The sequence below is a fragment of the Carettochelys insculpta genome, chromosome 12, assembly GCF_033958435.1.
Source record: "Carettochelys insculpta isolate YL-2023 chromosome 12, ASM3395843v1, whole genome shotgun sequence".
Lineage (NCBI taxonomy): Eukaryota > Metazoa > Chordata > Testudines > Carettochelyidae > Carettochelys > Carettochelys insculpta.
This window is the reverse complement of record NC_134148.1, coordinates 29,198,064-29,220,371: the sequence shown is the minus strand read 5'-3', so window position 1 is coordinate 29,220,371 and position 22,308 is coordinate 29,198,064. Positions and strand designations below refer to the sequence as shown.

At 42.3% G+C, this 22,308-nt stretch overlaps 1 pseudogene; it reads left to right on the top strand.

Annotated features, from left to right (window-relative positions):
- LOC142019866 (cell surface hyaluronidase CEMIP2-like) overlaps positions 1-22,308 on the top strand; it is a 69,223-nt pseudogene that overhangs the window by 22,317 nt on the left and 24,598 nt on the right.

The window sequence follows — 22,308 nt, the reverse complement described above, 5'->3', positions numbered from 1 at the left end:
GACCTCCTTTATTTTTTAAAATGTTGCCTCCAAAGGAAGCAGAACTGGGCCCTCAATTCCACAAAGTTCAATGAGCTTTGGGTCCAATTGTATAGAAACAGGTGGCTTAAGTTGTTGGCCGTATTTTTCTATAGTACAAGAGTGAGTGTTCATTCTTACCTGATTTGGGTGCCTTTCATGCAAGGTGCTTCAAGCGAGTGGAGCTCTGTGTAGCTGCAGTAAATTCAGTGGGGCTTTGCATGAGTAGCAGGATCCGTCTCTGCTTGTCAGCTTGAAGGATCAGGACCTTAATGTCTGCTTCAGAATGAGAGGCATAATAATTTGGGAGTTGTGACTATAAAACGGGAGGAGTTGTCTTTTTTTCATCTTGGTGGTCACTTGATAACGAGTAGGATGTCTTCATGTAACACTGCTATTTGTGCATCCATTGATGGCTGATCAGCCTGATTCTGGAGCTGCAGAGCTTATCCCAGCAGAGGCAGGGGTTGGTAACTGTTGGAGGCACATGGGGCAGTTTTTGCCACTCTTCTTCTCCACCTCTACTCATCTGCATTGTGGCAGGACCTCTCAAATTGTGCCACCCCCTCATGGATTACTGCTCTCCCCTGGGGATGAACATGGGCAAGGAGTAGGTTTATGCTGGTTGACGAGTTTCTCTTGGAGTATGGCAACCCATTCCTGTAAATATACTAATGACTATGACCTATAATGAGAGACGGTGAGCTTCTTTTCTATAAGTGTTTGGCACCATCCCATCAAACTCTCTTGAAGATATACAATTTCTTATTCAACTCTACTTTCAATTAAAATAAAACTATAGGAAAGTTTGTTTTTTCTTTTATTGGTGTCTGTAGAGCTTTTCCATAAGACGGGATGTGTGTACACATACTGTACATGTGATGGTGATATTCATGTGAGATACTAGAGAGGCATTAGGTTAAATGTTTGTCCCATCTGTGACTGCATCCTCAGCCTACTAATCGATCTTCCTGTAGTTGCTATTGTAATATTCCAAACACCTGAGCAAAGATATCATTATGCCAATCACTCCAATCATTCTGTCTAATTCATCACTCTAAAGCAGTGATCGGCAACCCTGACTAGCCCCCCACACCTATCATTATATGTGTGCCCCCCTTTCCTCAGTGGGCTGCAGCAACCTGTGGCCCACTGGGGTTCACCTGTGGCTCAACAGCCCCTCAGGTCCCCCCCCGCTTTCTCACACTCCAGGGCACTGGAGCCCCTCACTTACCTGCTTCTTTCCCTTCCCTCCCAGCACTTCAGCCTGATGAATCGTCTGAAACAGCTCCAAAAATGCTGGGAGGGAGAGGAGAAACAAGGAAGTGTGGGGCTCTGGTACACCGGTGTGTGAGATATATGTGGGGGAGAGGGCAGCCAGGGGGTCACAGAGCTGCAGTGTAACCCCAGTGGTGGGCCATGTAAAGGTTGTGGGTGGAGCCCCAGTGAGTCACATGCAGCCTACGGGCCACAGGTTGCCTACCACTGCTCTAAAGAGCAAATGTGTATGTGAATAACTTCAAAATAGTGTCCATTGTCTGTAGTTGTCACTGAGACAGCGTTCCCACTGATGTCTGTGAGTGTAATGACTGCCAGATATGTGGTCTTTATCTCTGTTTCCAAATCTTGGTATCTGGAAGTCGATCTCTTTCTGTGTCTAATCTTTCTACAGTACAAAAGACATTTCCCAGAGTAGTTATAAATTAATACAGATCATTTCTCAGGTTACATGTTTAACGGTGAATTTAGCGGAACCTTTAACTTGAATTCTTAGGCTAGCCATTTTATTTCTCACTTGCAAAGTTTAGAGGAGAACGTAGGATAAAGGTTAGAGGTTAAAGAGCAGTAAAAGATTCTGTATTTGTGGCTAGAAAGACTTAGTGCACTAAATGAATAGAAACTGTATACACTGTACTTTGCTTTGTTTTTGAGGTTTCTGATCTCTGGCCATTGCAATGTTCATATTCAAACCAAGAAATGTACTTGTTGCAAGGTATCCATAGCAGAGCTTGGAACTGTGGGATAATGTTGACATTTTTTATTAATATTTCCTCTTTTAGATATTTAACAAAAATGTAGCCATAGAGTACCTTCTTTGCCAAGTAGCTCCTTTTGGCAGAGTTTTCTGCAGGGAAATAACAGTTGAAATTGCTCAAAAACATACATAGAAAGTCAATGTGTGGGTGGTTGTTGTGGATGTTTGTTTGTTTGTTTGTTTGTTTGTTTATTTTGATTACAGGATCTGTTCAGTAAGAGGCTAGAAGTTACATTAGGTGAAGGAGAGAAACAGGGTGGTAGGATCTGATTTTACTTTAAAGTAAAAGGAAAGGCCTAGACTAAATAAAATCTAGTTTAAATGCCCATTCCTGTAACTTCTACTCATGCAAGTGGTGGTTCCCTTTGTGAGCATTCCCATTTAAACAACAGGACCTCTCAAGTAACTAAGGATACTGTCAGACTCTTACCCAGTAGGCTTTGTAAGACTGAGCTTTTGAAATCTTTATTAGACTTACTATCTGCAACCCTTGCTTACATGAGTAATTCTTTTTTCAGAAAAGTCAGTGAGATGAATTAAAGTAAGATTACTTCCTTGAGTCTGCATGATCAAGCCATTGTCTTGTCTAGCACACATTACTGAGGGATTCAACCAAAAATACATAATATAAAATACCGACCGTCACCATCATCTAGTGACCTATTAATTTTTCTTTAGACACCAAAATAGGCAACACCTTTTTGTTAACATCTGCAGCCTCCCTAATGCATTCTATTTTTTGTAACAGACCTTTAGGCTTTTGCTTTGCTGTTCAGCTAGTTCAAAAAGGGTTACGCATAGGCGAGGCAATTCAGATTTTAGGTTTTCTTTTGTTATTCCAAAAGAAATATATTAAATATATTGAAATATTCGTTAAAGCAAGTCCTGAACTAGTTATTTCAGAGTCTCATAAAATCTCTAAGTGTGAAAATGTTAGAAGTTTACTTTTCTGGTATTTTCTTGTAAAATTTGTTCATTTCTTAATAATTTCATATGCTTCCATTGCTGCTTAATCTATTCAACAAAACAAAAATGCAGTCCTGTAGCACCTTAAAACTAACTATATTTTTTTATTGGGTGATGAGCTTTTGTGGGCCAGACCCACTTCCTCAGATCTGGAGAATAATTGAGAGAAAGAGTTTTAAAAATGATAGAAAAAAGCTGATGAATCAACTAGAAGGGAGGAGGGAAGAGAGGGGGGAAAAAAAAAAAAAACCTCCAAGTATGTGTTAAGACGGATGCCTGTGATTACTGCGAATATCAAAGATGGGGAAGTTGTCCTTGTGTTGTGTAAGATAATTGAGATCTTTGAGTTCATGGTAGCTAAATTGGAATCTAGTTTCCAAGCTTGACATTTCCCTTTGTAATCTAGTGTTAAAATCTCTGTTTTCAAACACACACTATTAAATCATCAATAGTGTGTCCTACCAAGTTGAAGTGCTCACTTACCAGTTTGTGTATTCAGATTTCTTAATGTCTGATTTGTGTCCATTCATTCTTTGGTGAAGTGATTGTCCAGTTTGTCCAATGTGCATAGTAGAGGGGCATTGCTGGCATGTGATGGCATAGATTGTATTAGTGGAAGCGCAGGAATATGAGCCTATGATCATGTGACTGACATGTTTAGGTCCAGTCATTGGTGTCTAGTGTAAATATGTGGACAGAGTTGGCAATGGGGTTTGTTGCAAGGAAAGGTTCCAGGATTAATATTTGTGGTATGGTGTATAGGTGCTAGTGACAATTTTTCCTGAGGTTGGGCAGCTGTCTCTAGGAAAGAACAAGCCTGTTACTGAGGGCCTATGATCCCTTCAGGTTACATTCTTCTGCTTATTTCTTCAAGGAGTAAGCAATAGGAGCAGATGACCTTCTAGGAACCAAAGATCCTGGTTTCATGAAAGCATACCTCAGCACTGAGAAACAAGGGAAGACAAAAATCCCCGTAAATAACCTTTATACTATCAAAACTCTGTTTAAATTCAGGATACGTCAGTAGCTTAAGTCTTGATGTACTGACTTGAACCCACAGGACTTTTTAGTTCAGAAGTGCTCCTGACTGAGCCATATTAACATATGTCATTTCTATACCCAGTAACCATTTTTGGCTACACCAGTAGCTTTTTTTCTGGCTCTCTTATAGGTTGGACTTAAGGTGTTCTTTGGCAGATCAGGCCAATGGTTTGGAGACAATGATAATGATGACGACAGAGTTTCTATTTTCCATGACCTGGATGGTTCGGTGACAGGGTATCCAGACACCTTCATAGGCAGAGCAGACAACTACCTGCTTCGTCATCCAGGATGCCTTACTGTCCCACGATGGAATGGAATAATGTGCTCTGGGAAATATGCACAGGTAGCCCTGGGGGATTCTGATAGCTCTGGAGATGTTGGGAAGAGGGTGGGTTTTTTTATCAATGGACTGAATCGGGGCACTACTGGCAATGAGTTACACATCTGTGGTGCAACATTTAAAATTACTCTTGTTGCATGAATTGTGCTGTGGATTTAGTTAAGGTTGAAGGCCCCTCAGCAACTGGTGACAAGATAAGACTATAGAGAACTGAATAACCAATTAGATCCATCTTTTCAGTGCTACCCCCAATGATTTTCTTTTCAATCTCTTGGCATCAGATGGCCCCGATCCTGCAACTTTCTGCATGCAAGCAAAGTTCTGTGCCTGCATGGAACCCCTCAGAAGTCAGTGGCCTGAGGTGAGTGCAACACAACACACTTGTGCAGGAACTTGCGGGATTGGGTCCAGCAGTTCACAGTGAAGTTTTAGCACTAAGTTTTCCTGAAGGACCTTTGCTATAGATGAGGGAGAAACAGCAGCAATCTGGGTAGAATTTAGGCAATTCCTGGGTAGGTCTATCCTACAAATGTGCATAGGTGCAGCGGCCCCACTTGTGGTGAAAGCCTTCCTAAGTCGACGGAGAACTCTCTTTCCCATTAGCTTAGCTACCACCTCTCCTGAAGGTGGAGGTATGTGAGCAGGAGAGCTTCTCTTCCTCCTCCTCCTCCTCCTTCCTGTTGACATCGTGCTGCCTGTGCCAACTGTTGGGTTGGTATAACTGGTCGCTCAGGGTGTGGACTCTCCGCACCCTGAGTGATTGATTGATTTAGTTATACTGTCATAATTCTGTATTGTAGACCAGGGCTCTGCTTAATATCTGGGTTAGAAGGAAGCTGAAGACCACTGTATGCTGCTTCCCCCACCTCTAGAGACTATCTTCACAGCCATACAGCAGAGCAAAGTATAACACCAGTTTTAAAGTTCCAGTTAGTTGCAAATCTTGCCCAGGCCTTCATGCTGAGCACACACAATATGGTACGTCCTACCTGGCCTATGAGAGACTTCATTGGGTCCTGATGGGAGTTGGCTCTGGGCTGTCTGCTAGGGGCAGGGCCTGAGGCAAACAGGGTGTGGGGCTGTGGGCTAGTCTCCCCCCAGCCAGCCCTTCAGTGCCACTGGGGCTGCAGGTTGTGTACCACTGGGGGTGTTTGACAGCAATTTAAAAGACCTGGGTCTCCAGCTGCTGCTGAGGTGGCAGCAACAGAAATGGCCAGGAGCCCCGGGCTCTCTTAAATCACCAGGCCCTGGAACAAGTTCCTCCCTCCTGTCAGCAGAGCTGATTTCCTATGACTCCCAGCTTGGGTACTAAGGACACGTGTGGCGTTAGTATGTTACATTATTAAGTTTGGACTGGGGGGCCAGGCTGGCTAGTAGCTGTCTAAAAGGCCTTGACTTAATCACTTTCTCTGACCTGGTGCCCAGTGCTGCAGCCGTTTCTCCTTGTGAACACAGTTCCAGAATTAGGCCCTGGACTTCAGTTTCCTCTGTCTATAAACCAAGGCATATTAATGCTGCTTTGCTTACCTAAGAGGAGGATTAAGAGGCACCGTTAGTATTTGTAAAGAGCCCCGAAAAACAAGAAGGCCTGTCTTTCTGCTGAGTCCTCGTAAGTGACCGAAATCAAAAATGAAAGAACACGTTGTTTTATATTGCCATTTTGGGGAATGTGACTATATGGGCTCTGAGACGAAATCACTGGTTTCTTGCATTTTTAGGGTCTTGTTGACTTAACTCATTAGTTGCCCCAAATGTTGCCATGTTCACTATCTGCGTGGCAACTATTGGATGATCTTTAATCACACGAGAATCTTTATGCTGAGAGGCAGCAGACGTCCCTGGCAAGTTGTGGGTTTTGTTTGTAAAGCTGGTACCTGAGCCCATAAAATGAAATGTGTCTCAAAAGGAGCTGTAATAGTCTCGTCTCTCTCTCTCTCTCTCTCATCTTGATAGTGCCTCTTCGCTTATGGGGAGATGGGCACTACATTTCCGTCTCTGGCACCATGCAAAGGAGATGTGCCCCTTCCCACAAATAAACAGATGGCTATAAAAGGACAGGAGGGTATATCTGGGGAGTGGAAAGGTGGGAATTTGATCTGAAAGGCCCCAGCATGTACTGTAAGGGCACATGTTCCTTTAAGAAGATTCTTGTATGTCCAAGCATTCTGTATGTGCAGGTTTCATCATGCATTCTTTAGTCATCACTGTGACCTTCGAGGCACAACATAGCACAGAACAAAATCCTGCCTAGTCTCTTCAAGAGCCTGTGTTGTTAGAGGTGCCCCCCATATAGTACTTATTGATCAGGTTTGCTTTGTCAGTGGAAAGCACAGGTAGCTATTTCAAACTGTAAGGCCTGATTTGAAGTTAATGAGGTTTTTGCTGCTGACTGCAGTAGAATAGATTAGGTTTGTATGTAGCAACCCCATAAATCAGATCTGATGCAGGGGGGGGGAGCACGTGAGTGCAGCATCCCCATCTCTGGTGACTCCAGGGTTAAATTAAGAATCATAAGCAAGTAGGGATCTCTATTTTTATTTCTATTTATACTCTTCCCATGATGGCGCTCTATGGTGTGAGGTGTTTTTTCCACCATAGAAGCTTTCCTTGGCTGAGTTCAGAGAAGAATAAACATTCACTTCCCTGGGATCTGTCCCTTACCAGCATCTTTTACCCAGTCATCATTCAGCTGTGTGAATAAAGTTGATATTAAAAACAACTTTTATGAGCCCTTAATTGGGGAAATAGATACAGCTTCAAAATGAAAGCCATGAAAATCATTGGTTATACTCAATGGGAGCTGATTTTAATTTGCAGAATAGCCATTTGACCTCTCCACTGCAACAACAGCACTGCTGGATCTGGTGATTTGCATGTCTGCTAAATCTGGCACCACGTATTTCAGTCCAAAGCAAGAAAGAATGAACTCAATCTTGGAGAAAGATGAGGAAGCCTTTGGTTTATTTTAATTTTAGAAACTCCGTTACAAAATGTGCTTTTCTTTCCCCTCCCATGTAGCTCTAAAAGACAAGACTGCATATTAATCTGTGGCATAAACAGGTGACATTACCATTTCGTTCACTGGGAGTTGTTTCTCTTTATACAGCTGAACTGAGATGAAGGTATTTAGATTAGGGCTGGGCAATCTGGGACACATAAAAGAGGAGCCAAACCTGCATTCAGAGATTTAGCCCTATCCCTTTGGAGAGAGCTTGATAGTTCAGTTCACTGCTTCTGTGTTTGGCTTGTCTTCCTTGGTTCTGAGAAGCACCCGAAGTGAAAATATTAGAGAAAAGTCCGTTCCTCTTGGAGTATTTTTGATTCAGTCAATTTCTGAGGACAATTGAAGCTTTTCATTCCTGGGAGTTCTTGGGTTTCATTTCTCATGTGCTCATGTTTTGCTCTGTGGCATTCTTGCATGAATTCCAGAGCTGTCTTTGCTCCTGTATATGCTTATTCCCCCTTGTAAATTACCAGCATTGCATTCCCTTACCTCTCCTGGTTTCCAATCACTGCCCTTTGTGGGGTTGCCAGCAGTCGTCACGAAGGAGCATTGGGGCTTTTATCTTTAATATTACCAAGGTCACGTGCTCAAAAAGCATAAGTCTAGCTTAAGCATAAAGAGACTTAAGAGAGCCCCACATTCATTCATTTTGTATTTGCTTTTGGAACAGATTCTTTTTAGGACTCTATTTTCATGCTTTACTCTTCTGGAAACTCCCTAGCTGGCTCAGTGAAAACTGAGCTTCTCCTATAATTCCCTTTAAGAAAAATACCAAACACAGGAAGACTCTGAAAATCATGAGTGTTGGCAACTAAGTCTTCTGCAGCATCTTTAGGACACACAAATTCTGTTGGTCCCTGATTCCCCTGGCCACTCTAAAGTCACTATACTTTGTGTCTGACCACTGCCACATTAACTTCAGCTGAGCAGTTTAAACTGGTTTCTATTCTCCTCTCACATGCCTTCTAAGCAGTCCACAAGGAGTTAATCAGAAGAAGCACTTCATTTTTACCCAGTTCACCCCTCTTAGTCCATTTTTCTTTAGTTTGTTGAGGTGTTATAGGGGCAGGAAGTTGTTCCATCTCTCCATGTTTTTATTTGTCAATCACACTTCTATGGTGGATAGTTGCTCTTGTATCCTGTCTCAGGTTAGTTGTATATATTTCCACTTGCATTTGCTGACTTATTCTAAGTCTCATTAGCCAGTTATGACTTAAATATTTCCACCATTCCTAAATGCATACACTATAAGGCAGCCAAGAAATATTGCAGGTAGCTGCTTTCAGAACTTTTCTAACCCATTTGAGGAGAGGTTGCTTTTTGAGGTGATAGAGAACACTGTGGAATCGCCTAGGGCTCAGTTGAATCAGTGGGATTTGAGGAGAGAATCCAACCCAGTGAGGTTTCAGCATTTGGTATCTTTCCTTTCTTTTTAAACTAGCTGCATCTAAAGGTGCAGCATGGGGAATCACATTCTGATCTTAGTTTCACACCAGTGTAGAGACAGAATAACTTTTGAGTTCAGCAAAGCTGCTCTGGATTCATGCTGGTGTAATGGGTATCTGAAGCTGTCCCAGCATGTTTAACAGAATTAAAATGTGAGCTCTTCAGGGAATTTGGAGCTGTCAGCCTAGCTGGCCATGGCAAAGTGTGGAACTCTGTAGATTAAAATTCTTGTTGTGGGAAATAGCCCATCTTTTGGAAATTGTGAGCTTGGACAGCTGGTGTTGCTGGGCTCTAATAGAATACTGAAGTCCTGTGGCACTTTACCGACTAACAGATTTTTTTGGAGCATAAGCTTTTGTAGGCAAAGACCCGCTCCAAAAATCTGCTAGTCTGTAAGATGCCACAGGACTTCTCATTGCTTTTGTGGGTACAGACTAACATGGCTACCCCTTTGAAACTTAAAGAAACACTGCACCTTAAATGTGACCCAACTGTTTGCCCTCAAGTTTTGAGTTTTAGATTGAGGTCTGATGCCCATCAGACAGCACTATAATAAAATAAGAAGTGGCTGAACTATGTCATTTGAAGGGAGGTGTTTATTGTGTATATTACTTCAGCCCAGAAGTTAAGAATTTGAGTGTGGGTGTGTTTATCTTCTCTTTATCCAGAGGGGTAATAAATAACATGTGAGTTGTAGAGAGAACTTCTCCTCCATTTCACAACCTGCAGTGTAAGTCGATGGATGACAGCATTAATCACCACTAAATGAGCAATTCCAAGATCCCCGCCCACACTCACAATCAACAAACACTTTTTACTGACAAATGTGCTAGTGTTGACATAAGTGTGTGTCTCTCCACGTTGGAAGTGAAGCTCACAGATAGGGAGGGTATCAAGGGTAAAGTTGCTGGGAGTCATCCTGGTCTCTTCTGCTGATCAGAAAAGTATTGACTGTCAGTCCTGTACTCTAACCCCGATGCTGCAAGAAACTCCTCATGGATAGTCCCCTACACCTGTGGTGAACCTCATTGGCTTCAATGGGGCTGCACAGGAATGAAAGGATCTGTCTGCATGGACTTCATTGCTTAGGCTAGTGGTTCCTAACATGGGGTCTGTGGCATGTGGGGGGGTCTACAAACGAAACAAAAGATACATAAAAATGATCACAGAAAATGAGTTAAGTCAATTGGAAAGTTCCAATTATTCTTTCTAAATTAAATATCTCCAATAATGTTAATTGCTGTCCAAAAATCTATGTTGTGGTTTCCTCCATCTAGAATTGGCTTTGATGGGGGTCTGCAAATGGTTGGGGGGCAGTGACTGGGGCTCTGTGGTAGTGAAAAGGTTGGGAACCACTGGCTTACCAGCATGTGATAGTTTAGGAATAAAACGGAACCTGCAAGTTTCAAAGTACCCAGCATATGTATATTCTGCATTATGTAGCTAAAAAGATACTTGATTACAATTCTGGAAATCCCGCCTGTGTTGGTTGGAATGGGAAATGAAGTAAGTTTACAAATATTTGGAGTTAACCACAGGGCTTGCATTTTTATTCGTTGACCATGATACAGTGTTTATAAAAACAACTGTAATTACTAGACTTTCAGTTAAGCCTGTAACTGTGTCCCAAGACACTTAAAATATTCCTGCCAGTTAAGTTATTTGACATATGTGCTTTATCATCTTACTCTGGAAGTGTATTGTAAATTCTTCCATTCTCCCTGGAACCTATTAACAGTAGGTGCTGCGGACAGCCTAGGTCACAATGCTTGATCACTTTTCAGCAGTGGAAGTATTTAGGATGCTTTTCTTTTCCATCCTGGAATGTAAGGCTTTCTCCCTATTCTTGAATGTATTTTGCTGGTTTTGAGGACTTATTTGTTCCCCCCCCCCCCCCCAAGTAAATGTCAGTTACTACCTAAATATGAGCTGATTTGCCTGAGACATGCATCAGAGAGATAGGATCATGGAATACAAAGGTTAGAGTGACCTGACGATACTTCTGACTTTCATGAGGAAAGAAGATTAGAGTATTACTTTGCAGTGTCAGACATGAGGCCAAACTTCCATAGTCAGAAAAACACGATTCAGTTCAAGACTTATATATATATATATATAACTATACATATTCAAAGAATTTTTAAGGCTAGAAGGGAGTATTACAATCATCTTCTAATCTGACCTCCATGTATAACATGCCACAGAATTTCAACCTGATGGCAGCGACTGTGATCAATACGCTATTTGACAGCAATGCATGGTTTTGAGCTCCTGATCTGGGGTTTATATGCAGTGTTAAGAAAAAAGTCCTGTTTGCCCTTAATTTATGAAACACAAAAAGTCTTTCATGTAAATTTAAAAGCCATATTTTTTTTGCTTGAGCCAGTGAAGACTGAGCAAATGTGCTTCACCCAGGAAATTGTTTTACTAAATTGTGATTTATAGTTTCATCTATGGGGGAGGATTTAATGCTAATATTTGGTCTGACCTTCAAAGGTGCTTGACTCCAAGTGGTATTTCATATATTTATGAGGACCAGGGACATAATTACTAACACTGGAGCAATTGCCTTCAGGTCAACATAAGCAAGAACAAGATTTGATCAGATGTCTGAAAATTATGGATTTTTTTCTTTTTAATGAGCTCCTATAACTCTCTTTAGGCAAAAGTTTTTTAAACTTGGATGCCTACTGTGAGGCTGCTAACTCCATAGTTGTACACTTAACTAGATGTTGCCTTTTATTCAGGGGCACTGATGTCAGTAACACCTGCACACACTCAGCACCTCTGAAAGTCAGGCTTTGGCTGTGGAGCTCAGGGCCTACCTGTAGATATCAAGGCATGAAATCTCAAGCTGGAATATTTCCAAAACTATCATGCCAGGGGTTACAGAACTGCTGTGCCAGATGCCCCAACACTTTTGCTTGTCAAATCAATTTTGTTGTCACCAAGAAATTAGATTCCAAGAAGGAAGCAGCAACTTGCTCTGAGGCTTTCAGCAGTGTGTTATGCCTGACAGAAAAATGAGGCAAGTCGGATACCAGCTTCCTTGCTGTGGTTCTGCATTTAGTTTGTGTCATGCCAATAGAGCTACCCCTATTTAATACCTAATATCAGTGTCTTTTCAGATAGATTATTATGTTAGGATGTAGACTGAAGATATGGGCCCCACTACGCTTGATGTTGTACATAATCCTAGTAACAGAGAGGAAGCCATGCTAGTCTATACACTATCAAAACAAAAAGCAGTCAAGTAGCACTTTAAAGACTAGAAAAATAGTTTATTAGATGAGCTTTCGTGGGACAGACCCACTTCTTCAGACCATAGCTAGACCAGAACAGACTCAATATTTAAGGCACAGAGAACCAAAAACAGTAAGCAAGGAGGACAAATCAGAAAAAGATAATCAAGGTGAGCAACTCAGAGAGTGGAGGGGTGGGGTGGGGGAAGGTCAAGAATTAGATTGAGCCAAGTATGCAGACGAGCCCCTATAGTGACTCAGATTTGTCCTCCTTGCTTACTGTTTTTGGTTCTCTGTGCCTTAACTATTGAGTCTGTTCTGGTCTGGCTATGGTCTGAAGAAGTGGGTCTGTCCCACGAAAGCTCACCTAATAAACTATTTTGCTCGTCTTTAAAGTGCTACTTGACTGCTTTTTGTTTTGACAATCCTAGTAAGAGACAGCCCTGCCTCCCTTGAAGAAATGAGTCTCTAAATAGACACATCAGAGGGAAATAGAAGGGGCAGAGAAAACTGAAGAACCTAATGTCCCATAGGTGGTCAATGGCAGAGCTTCAGTTAGACTCCTGACTCCCAGCCCAGTGCTCTGTCTAGAAATCTTCACTGTCCACTCACGTTCTGTTCAGCAGTAGTAAAAGCTGTTGAAAGGGGACAGCCTCTGTTCTGTCTTCAAGATGTGAAACTGGTTTTTAGAAAGGTGGAACTAAATGAATGGTGCTGTAGAAACAGAAGCCAATTCATGTAGACATTTTTATTTAAAAAAATTAAAGTGCCAGTCAGCTGCAGGTAGGTGGGTTTCCCCTTTGAATGGTGTGAGAAAGTAAAATCAACGTTGTATGTATCTTATTCTACCCCCTCAATTTTATTTTGAATCTTCCAGGAAACGCGTGAGCACTAAACAATGTTCTTAAGTGTAATGCTGCATTAGCAGACATGCATGACGAGACATCCGTCCAGTTGCTGCATTTATATTCCTAATATGGGAAGGCAGCTGTCCATTAGGTGTTCCACCTGAAGGCCAACATAACTTCTGAACATGAATTGGCCTTCACTGGAGCTAGCATGGGGGCGGGGGGAAGAAATTCCTACGTGCATATTGAGCTGATCTATAACCTGATCCCTAGGGAGCAGAGGGGGTGGGGGGATGGGTATCTGTTAGCCTCACATGTATCAGAACAGTGCCGTGGATCATGTGTAATGCACTATTTGAAATGTGAGGCAGCCTAATAGGATCCTAATCCTACATTCAATCCCCAACTGCTTCATCTTAGTTGTGTAAACGAGACTAGAGCTGTGGCTTCCACCACCGATTCTGGGACTCATCCGAAGCCCATTGATGTGAATGGGAAGGCTTTCAAAGCCCTCTGAGGTCTTTGGATCATGTCTGTGGCCTTTTACATGTTAAGTAACTGTTCGTCATCATCAAGAACAACTGTGGGTTCAGTGCCTGTTGGTGTCGCTGCCTCTCACTATTTCCTTCCATCTCTCCCTGTCCTGTGAGAAGTAGTTTAGCTCTGCACCAATCTACAGAAACTAATCTACTATGTCATCTATCCATTCTTTGTGGGGTCTGCCTCTCCCATTCGAGCTGTTCATTATGTTGAATATCAGGGTCTTAACTTTTTGCTCGTCGTTCATTCTGCATATATGCCCAAATGGCTGTAGTTTCCATTGTGTAACCTTCTGCTATAGGTTCTCTTTCAGCTGTATCATCCTACGTAATTCCTCAATGGTGACCTTCTGCATCCATCCTATTCTTAGGATCTTTCTGTAACAGCTCCTCTCAAACACCAATATCCTTCTCTTCGAACGTTGGCATTTGTAAAGAAAATCATCTAGTAATATTTCCTGACTACCCCATTTCCCTGTTTTATAAACAATTGTTGGTGCTGTAGTCCTTCTATCACTTAACGGTGTATATGCAGAAAGATAGCAAATCTGGTTTTGATATATTGCATTATTTAAGTTGGAAATGCCTCAGTGTTGTTCTGAACACTTCATTGGCAAAGCTGTTTTAAAGGAAATTATGATCAAATACACATGTTAAGGTGAAACAAGGCTGGTTTGGTGAATGTCTGTCTGTTTTCTTTCACCCTCAGCTTTATATTCAGGCCAGACGTCCTGAGAATCTGACTTTATCAATTGCCAGAGCAACATACCCTTCTCATCCCCTGAGGCTGCAGGGAGTGAACAGAGGAGTTCCATACCAGCAGTATCAACCTGTGGTGAGGCTGGGAGAGGCCTATATCATTCAGTGGGATGGGACAGCACCCAAGGATGTCATTCTGTACCCAGTCAACTTCAACAGGTACTTCCCACTGTGTTTCACGTACACTGTCTCTGACAAAAGTATAACTGTGCTTTTCCAAGTTCCTGCTGACTTATCTCTTGGCACAATATCAGCAACTTCTGAGAAAGCTGCAGTAAGTTGTTGATGACTGACCCAATTATAAACAGGAGCCTCTGTCTCCACTCTCTTGCAGCCTTTCTAGGGTGCAGAGATTTTTCTCCTTCCCATAAGTTTTGGAATGAAATCCAGGTTACGACTGGCACGCCCTCCCTGAAATCAGATCTAAAGGAGTCCTTGCATGCTCCCTTTTTTGTTTATACTAGCTGCTGAGTGTGCACAATTTATTTTCCACATGCATATCTACAGTGCAAAAACGTATTTTAATACATGTATTTAGAATCATGTTTTCTCTGGCCTGCACATTGCAATTGCTATTTCATTCTTCACTTGTATAAAGTTTAAAAACATCAGCAGTCTGCTGAAATATTTCAAAACTGATGGAACAGAATTTTTGTTTCCATGTTTTCTTGCACCTCCTGAATATAAAACTGGGGCACTGCCCTTTAGTTTTACTTTCTTCCTGCAGGTTGTTCCGTTTCCTGCTGCCTCCCCTTTGATCTCTTCTGTTTTTTGACTGACTGGGTAAAGGGAATGATTCTTATCACATATACACGGCTTTATGTTGACTCCCTCTTCCGTTCACTTCCATGCAGTTATACAGTGCAAATCGAGTATAATGGAAAGCAGAGGGAAAGCATCACAATATGTGAAGCATGTCCATTATTTACATTGTCAAAATAGATACTAGTTAAACCTTTAATCTGGAGCTCTCTCATCTGGTAACATGTGTAATCCCCCATGATTTTAGTTAGCTGGATAGCCACTTATCATGGTTGTGGCCAAGCTTCCTGTGGTCTCATAAAATCTGTTTACAGCCCCTAGTCCTAGCTCTGTGTTCTGTGATGCTGTTTAGCTGTAATTTACCCCTACATGTCTTCTAAGAGCCCAGTAAGCAGTGGAAGTGTTGGTAATGTGCTAGAAAATATTGACTTCCTGTGGTCTGTAAATTCTCTCGTACAGCACTAGTCAGGTCCCAAGGGTGCTGGACAAGAGAGGTTCATCCTGTACTTAGATTCTATAGTGATAAGCAGTGTGGAAAAACCTGCAATTGGCATATGGGTTCTTTAGCACATACGACTTCTTGATTTCTGCTGGGCTGTTAAAGGAAAAAGGTAGAATTGTACAAGCAGATGTACAAAAAGTGTTGAGGTATCAAAGACACAGGCAGACCTGTAGTAGGATTATCAAAAGCGTATAAGCAGGTTAGGCTCTATTTACACCTTTAGGTGCTAAGTAGCTCTGTAAATCCACTTCAGTTCCTGCAAGACCATTAAATTGCATTGGGTTTTAGCTAAAGGCAGCATTTGGGCTCTGTTTTGAATATTGTCTGGTTCCCTCTAATTTCTGTGCTGAAAAATGGTGGGGTCAAATTCCTACTCTGAGTTACACATGTGGGGTGCCACTGATGTTCATGGAATTGCGCAAGTGCATACTTGGTTTTTATTGCTGATGCAATGGACAGACTTGGACGTGCACGTAACATTGTACAGAGGGCATTCCACCAGACAGACATTCTGAAACAGATCTGCTAATTTTTTGCCTCTGCTGTTGTTCCTCGGAATGCTGTCATGGGTGAGGTGGCATGTTTCGGTTTAAAATGCTCATGGAAAAGAGGAGCTTAAGCTTTGCCCTACCACAGTCCATTTTGACAACATGCTGGTAGCCTGGCAGCCCCATCGTTGTCCAAATAGCTCACTGCTCCCTGTGAAGGATAAGCCCGTGGGTGACACTAAGCTAGAGGAGAGAGGTAGATTGGGCCAAAAGAAATCTGAGGCTCAACAAGGACAAGAGCAAACTCCTGCAAGTAGGACATGCATTGCTACAGGCTGGGGGCTGACAAAGTAAGAGGCAATTCTGCAGAAAAAGACCTGGGGACTGCAGTAGATGAGAAGCTGGATATGAGTCAACAGTGTGCCTTGTTGCCAAGAAGGCTAACAGTATATTGGACTGCATTAGTAGGAACACTGCCAGCAGATTGAGGAAAGTGACCATTCCTCTTTATTCCACACTGCTGAGGCCATGTTAGAGCATTACATCTGTTTCAGGTGCCCCACCGCAGAAAGGACGTGGACAAATTGGAGACAGCCCAGCAGAGGACAAGAAAATGATTCCAGGGCTGGGGCACGTAGTTTGAGGAGCGGCTGAGAGAACTGTGCTTATTTATTTAATCTCCAGAAGAGAAGATGGGAAGGGGGAGAATTTGATTGGCAGCCCCCTTCAGTTAGTTGAAAGCTGCTAAGAGGATGGAACTAGGCTATTCTCAGTGGTGGCAGATGACAGAACAAGTAATGATTTCACACAGGGTTCCCCCTAATTTTTTTTCCAGCCATTGGTAGAATAAATATTATGTGTACGAAGTCATAGGGGGATGTGCACCACCAATAGACACCTATATTGCCAGCTGTGGGTGTTCAGCTAATGAGCTGGGCAGCACCTGAATCTCTCCTGGGCAGCCACCCAAGCACTCGGCATACAGGGCACACTGGTCTTTAGTTGCAGTGAGGGAGAGTTGGGCTTGGATATTTTAGGAAAAAAATCTCTTACTAGGAAAGTGGTGAAGCACTGGAATGGATTGCTTAGGGAAGTAGTGGAATCTCCATCCTCAGAGGCTTTTAAGGCCAGCCTTGACAAAGCCCTGGCTGGAAAGATTTAGTTGTGGTTGGTTCTGTTTGAGTAGAGGGTCGGACTAGATGACCTCCTGAGGTCTCTTCTAATTCAAATAGTCTGTTTCTATGCTGTTCCCATGAAATTCCAAATATCCGGTATGGAGATGTTCATAGTGATCATGTTTCCCAGTATGAACTGCTCCATCACAATTCCAGAAATCTTCCCTAGTGCCTGTACTGCGATGTAATCCCTGCAGACTTCTATGATTTAAACACAAAGGTCAATATTGGCCAGGGCATGTGTGCACGAGAGACCTTGTACACTCTTGTCATGGAGCTCTATTAATACATCTAAATAGTTTCAAAATCTAAAAAAAAAGCTACTTTCATCTGTGGATGAGCCCTAGTTTTGTAATGTATTTTCCTATTTTAAAATTAAGTTTCATAGCAATTATAAAGCTAAACTCTCCGCTGGCCCACAGTGTTAAAACAGATTCAAATTTTATAAGGAGCCTCTGAGTCTCTAACAGAACCCAGCTGGAGATCTGGTTCCTTCTTCAGGCAGCAACATAAATGCATAATGAATTCAAAAGCCACAATGTGGCTGCTTTCACAAAAGACAGCTACAAGAGAACCACAAAGAAATAACTTCTGAATGGGGAAAAGCTCTTTAGATTTTTCTGACCAAGAAGCAGCTGTCAGTCTGGTCTGAAGAAACACACTACAGTACACTGAAAGGAAACCACACTTATGCTGCATGTAAAGCTCCTTACTAGCAAGAGCCTAAAATGAAACAAGTGTAGCAAGTCCCTGTTCTGAGCAAACTAGACACTATCTAGCTAGTGTAAGAACCTAAATGATGTAATCAGTGGTGAAAGTGGCTTACATGTCTTACTGGGACACAGGGCTCCTGGGCCAGTTGTATGTTGGGCAGTGGTTGGGCCTCAAGCAGAAAGGGTGGGTCTAAGAACCAGCCACCACCCAGCCAACACTTCAGCCCTGCCCGACCTTTGCTACCCATGGCTCCATCAGCAATTTAAAGGGCCCGGGACGCCAGCTGTCAGGGCTGCTTCCCCACACTGACACTCTGAGCTCTGAAAATGGGGGCTGGCCAAACCTGGAAAACAACTTGCCTATAAAAGTTCTGTTTAAAAACTCCCCCAGGTCACAAATTCTCTGAACCTGGGAGGTACCAACCAAGTTTAAAATAAAATTAAAAAAAAAAAAACTTTAACCCAGGAAGATGCATTTGGGATGTCTCCATGTGGGGTATCCCAAGCTCTTAGCCCCCACCCTCCTGGAGGGAATTTTGAAACAAAGAGCTATAATTTGATAGCTGACTTTTCAGTCTAATACATGAATATACACAGACTCTTCTCTAGGACCCAGGAATCAAATCATTGCCTTAAAAATGTAATTTATTCACAAAACGAGAAAATGCTCAAACCTTTCAGTTGCAGCACTGAGAATTACTTCCCTGGGATTCAGCTTAGAAGTTAGAGTACAGGGAAAAGAATCAAAGCCTTAACCAGAGCAAGTGAAAGTCCACACCAGTTTCAAAATAATAAATAACCTGATCATATTTAAACAATTCCCTTCCACTTACATATCTGTGGCTGATTATGAGACAGCCAGGATATTTACTGGATTCACTCCAACTGCTTAGGAGTCAGCATTTCTCCCTGTCCCCTCTGCATCAGCCACACAGACAAATACCCCTCAGACTGCCATTGTTCTCAGTTCAGAAGGGTTTCTCTTCCTCCCATTGGCTTACCTGACCAGCTCTGCTGAGAGCCCTCTGTTAGGGTTAGCCCTTTCCCTGCATTCATTCATGACACCAGCCACCACTGTGGTGGTGGTGGCTGGCTGGGAACACAGTGCCCCAGTTCATCTGCTTCTTCCCTCCTGCCACCACATTGGTAGTGCTCCTTGTACAAACCTTAACGCACTGCTGAGGTGGTGGTGGGTTGTTTTTTATTTTTTTTTCCCTTCCATGTTGACTGTGTACCAGCAGCTATTTTCTTATTGTATGCCATATCAGCTATTTTACCTCTAAATGTAATGGGAATGATGAGTTTAGGCTGCACAGAGGAAGCTCTGAGAAAAGAGGTTCTCAAGGAAAGACAAAGTAACAGTGGTGGAAAAAAATGGTTTTGATAAAAACACTGCCTCCTAGGCATTTCCAAAGTGACCTCTACCTCCACAGTTTTCTCCTCTTGGAATGGAAGAAATAACAAATTAGCGGGACTGAGACAATCCAAATTAGACCCCTTGGCAAGTTATTACCTGCCTTAACAGGCCTTCCTGGTTTTTAAACGCACAACACTGTCAATGAACACTGTGTCTGGATGTAGTGAGGAATGTAAAGTCTGCATGTTGAGCAAATCGAAAAAAGATTGATAAGCTTAATAGCCATGTCTTGGGAGTAATAATTTATTGAATCATTCAACTGTTTTTACTTGGCGTTGGTACAACTGTGGATAGTTCTATCAGGGAGGCAGATGTTTCAGAGAGTCAGTGCTGGTGTTTCTGGAATAACTGTTTTGAGTTGGCTAAAAGAAGGTCAGAGGGGAAATAAAGACTTTGACAATGGGATGTGTACCAGGATTTGGATTGCTCCAGCAGTCCAACAGATTACTTGTACAGTTAATTCCTTTGTTGCCACCAGCAATTCCGTCAATTCTAAGAGTGGTAGTTTCACATTGAAGTCAAACATGTGTTTAAAACAGCAATATTCAGACCTCTGTGGTTCAGGACCCAAACAAGTGACCAGCATTACCTCAGAGAGACACAGCAGTGTAAAATCATTCTCTTTCTGTGTACGCGCAGCAAAATGTTGGACCACGTATTTTACAATTGGTTAATAAGGTAGTAAAAGCGTCCTGATTAATTAATAATTAAATGACATGGAGTTTTTTAATATCATGTGCTGCAGAGATCCCCAGGAGATACAGTAAAAGCCACTTGCAGCTGCTGAGCCTCAGTCTGGGTATCATTGGCTTAAAAAATTGAAGTCCTGGAATTCACTCAGTGGGCCAGAGGGGTAAATCGACCGTGCCTCAGCTGAAGTCCAATGAAGCAATGTGAATTTATTCTGGGTGAGCATCTAACCTCATGTGTTCAGCAGCACTGCATAAGCATGTCTTTTGGCGCCCATGCGCTTAAGAGGCGCCCTCTCTTTTATTTCTGACTGGCTGAGGTCCTGCTGTGGCAGATGTACGTGCTGCCTCAGTGCAGATTTTGGAGGTTATTCACGATTATGGTAATTGCGATCCCTCAAAATTCTCTATTTCTACTAAAAGAAATAAATCAAACAAAAACTTGACCTCCTGAACCACCACTTGCTACTGTCTATGACTCTGCTGTGGAAACTCTCATATGCGCAAGTTGCATGAAGAAAACTGATTTCTTTTCCAAAGTGCAATCCATCTAACTTGTCTGGGCATTGACAGTTGATTTGATATGAAAAAAACCCCACGTTGTTCTAAAGTCTGCTGATTTGAGCATTGCTCTTGTTTTGATACATCCAGGTGGGCTCAGAAAGGAACACTTTGTGCCCTCCTGACTTCCCAGCTGTACATAGGGTAGTTAGATGGATGTAAGGTTTTTATTCTAAGCATAAGGTGAAGGTGTGCTATTGAGATCTATTGGAAATGTTATCGTAGGATCTGGTAACTTGCAACTGACCAGAAAGGGAATACCAGTTGGAATTTTAGCTGTAGGGAATGAAATCCTGTAGAACTTTATCAAACTATTTTGAAGCCTGTTCTTGTTGAGCATAAATTGTGCGTGAAAGTTTCATGAACAGAGACCTAAGCCCTCTCCACAATGTCTTATCTCTTTGTTGGCCCATGTTCCTTACTGAGGCTGTTTCAATGCTCCCCTTTTTGTTCATGGAGGGATGGAAATTATTTGTAAAACGTAGGTTAAGGGCTCTGTTCGGCATGAACATTCATTTATGAAGCACAAAGAACCACAGAGAAGCTTGATAGATGAAGGCGAGGGAGCTGAGAAAGAAACTGAAAAGCCAAGTGGAGACTATAGGGAACATTGTGTGTCTGTGGTGAGTGTCTCATCTCAGACTCCAGAGAACTGGTCCAAAGATTAGCACATCATACAGTAAGTGAAGGCAGAAAACTAAGTCCTTCAATTCAATGACCCAGTCTTTGGGTGCAGAGTCTCTGATCTTTGGAAGAGGCTAAAGCAAAGACTAATATCAAATGCTTTGTGCAGTTCAGTAAATCAGTACAGCTTATTTGCATTTCCAGAAAGTCTAAAGAGGGCTTAAATCATCTCAAAATAAACATTTAAAACATCATGTGGTAAATTAAGCTATAGAAATAGCCTAATTGCCCTTGCTTTTCAGGTTGTATGTTCAGCCTTACTAATGAGCACCAGCTAATACTTCTGTGCATGGTAATTTAATGCTGAGAGAAACAATTTCTGCCATCCACTCTGATTTATAAAGCCTAGAAAATCTATGGATATCCACTTGTGGGTATCCGTGTCTCACTTTTATAGATCTAACTTTTATAGTCACACAGGGCTCTACTGACTTAGCTGACTGAGAGGAACACCAGTGTGTGTCTGAATAACAACATAATAAACTGTGGTCTCTTCTAGTCAAATCACCACAGTCCTTCCAGAAAACCTCCCTGCAGATGTACTCTGATCTGCCTGTGAATGTTCGCATGGCAGTCTTCCTAATGCTTTGTTCATTGCTTTATTCATACGGTGTGATGTTGAGTGCCCACCGAAGTTGATGTATGGCACTTCATAGGAGATGGTTGGCACTTTGTTGCTTTTAGTGGCAGGGAAGAACTGGAGAGTTTGGTTTTGTTCTGTTTTGATAGGTCAGTGTGTTCGTATTTCCATCGAGATGGGCATGGGGGCAGAGTTTGAAATTTTTATTTGTATTAGACTGAAGTCTGAGTCTGGTTCAAGGCTGGAGCAGAGCTAAAGTTTGGTCTCATTCAATAGGGTTTTGTAATCTTATGGGATTTCAACCATATTTGAACAGGAGTGAGGAAAAGGAGACTTAAATGTGACTCAGAATGCAAAGTGTAGATGTAGGCTTAGATCTCTACGTCATACACCTGTCCCTCCTCCACTTCCCAATTGGAAAGTTTATGGTTCGGGCCCACTTCTAGAACAAAAAAGGGTCATTTTAACGCTCTCCAGTGTTTAGCACAGTGAGTAT